Source organism: Sinocyclocheilus grahami, unplaced genomic scaffold, assembly GCF_001515645.1.
Source record: "Sinocyclocheilus grahami isolate Dianchi unplaced genomic scaffold, SAMN03320097.WGS_v1.1 scaffold4088.1, whole genome shotgun sequence".
NCBI lineage: Eukaryota > Metazoa > Chordata > Actinopteri > Cypriniformes > Cyprinidae > Sinocyclocheilus > Sinocyclocheilus grahami.
Genome location: NW_015509093.1, coordinates 1,649 through 3,517, shown reverse-complemented (window position 1 = coordinate 3,517; position 1,869 = coordinate 1,649). Strand labels below are relative to the sequence as shown.

Genomic DNA, 1,869 nt, shown 5'->3' with positions numbered 1-1,869 from the left:
TTTTAATGTGACCTTGTTATCACAATACTACATATGACATCTTTTCAGTCCGGCCGTGTTCTGTTCTGTTAATATGAAAAGGATTTCTCCGCAAATCCTCTCATCTTTGTCCCGGTTATTCACACTGCACTTAAAAACATATCTGCCTCCTCCTTTTCACCTCTAATATCAGCAATGTTTACTGTAATATTTATAAAGTTGGGAAATACAACATTTATCTTGAAAAAAGAAGGAACACACTTTGAAATATTCATCAGTGTTCCAGTAAATGACGGAAAAGTTTTGATTAATGCAACGTTACATAATATAGACTTGGATATTACTGTACAGTAGGCTCATATTTAACAGTGCTGCTGAAAGACTCATTTGAGCTTTTGGGGTTATTCATGGTCTGCTGATTTAATACCTTTACACTTTTAAAGTTTGCTTTTGATGTTCGATGGTTGAGTGAGAAGTATAATGTCACCTTATTGTACGCTGATTTAACAAATTATTATTACTGAATATTTGAAGTGAAACTTTAAACAAGTTTGTCAGTTGGTGACTGCTTACGTTAACAGAAGTTACTCCTATAATTTGCACAAAGCATCAGGAAAAAAGTGGATAGCCTAAGTGATAAACTGATCAGATATGCTGGACAGAATGCTGTAGATTTTAACCATATTAACTTTTAACTTTGGTTTTTGTTTATGTATTCACCCAGGAACATGAAAGCATCACTTGTTTTACTTTTTCAAGGTACAGTGTCTGTTTTCCTCTTTTAGGCATGTTCGCTACAATAAACATTTATATGCAATTAATATATAATGTAACAGAAATGCATATAAATTGAGGCTTTTTCCAGGGGTACTTAGCACTATCAAATACCACATTCCCAAAATTTTGCACACACACAGGGAAAACTTTACACACAACAGTAAATACTGAATTACAACCCACGTCTGATTGACACTAACAGGGTTATTCATATTTTATTCAGGAATAAAGTAAAATGAAACTATAATACAAACACAAATATACTCATTTTAATCAACGTTTTGAAAGAAAAAGTTAAACTCACAAGCCAAGGTGCACAAACATTGCACTTTTGCAATGTACATGTGTGTCTGTGTGGAATTTTGAGGGCATGTTGCCTCAAATGTGGTAGTGGTAAAGGACTACAGACCAAGATGGAGGCTCTCTAAAAACTGCAACACCCAGGTCATGAAGACTAGATGGACAGAAATGGTTTGCAATTATGTTGAGACCAAAAGACAATAAGTAATAACCAGAAAAAATAAAAAAAATCCAATTGCTTGGCTTCTCAAAGGTCTTCACATTAGCACGATACATTTTGTTGAATTCATAGTGTGTATCCATCCGAAAACTGTAAGCAGATTTTACTTGCTTCCTTAATACCAAATTTATTGAATCACTTCAAAACCTTTTCTTACTATTTATCTCTTTTTTTATCCAAAGACCAAAATACAACAATGACAAGATATAACTATCATGTAATAACAGCTAGCCATACATATTTACACTACATGTTTATAGCAGCCATAAAAAGCTGAATCTGCTTACACTTATGTAAACTACTAAATTTAGTGTGCTTTGGTGTCCTACACTAACAGAAAACAACATAAAACAGGCAATTAAAATGCTAAAACTACCAGCTGAAATGAACAAGCAGCCATTTATGACTCCAACTTTTGTACCACAGGTATTCTGCTGTATGATGCTTTGGGATGGGAAGTGAGAATGCCGAAAGACATCAGTGGCCTCAAAGGTTCTTGTCTGGTCATACCATGTTCTTTCAGCTACACATCATACCCACCCCAAAAACCACGTAGAGTTGTGTGGTATCAGTGGGTCTCTAGAGGTTATCCT

At 34.6% G+C, this 1,869-nt stretch overlaps 1 protein-coding gene across 1 annotated transcript in view; it reads left to right on the top strand.

Annotated features, from left to right (window-relative positions):
• The window catches only part of LOC107576646 (sialoadhesin-like), a gene marked incomplete at both ends in the record, with an annotated part of 16,767 nt that overhangs the window by 13,309 nt on the left and 1,589 nt on the right, over window positions 1-1,869 (top strand). The gene's annotated exons all lie outside the window — the stretch shown is intronic.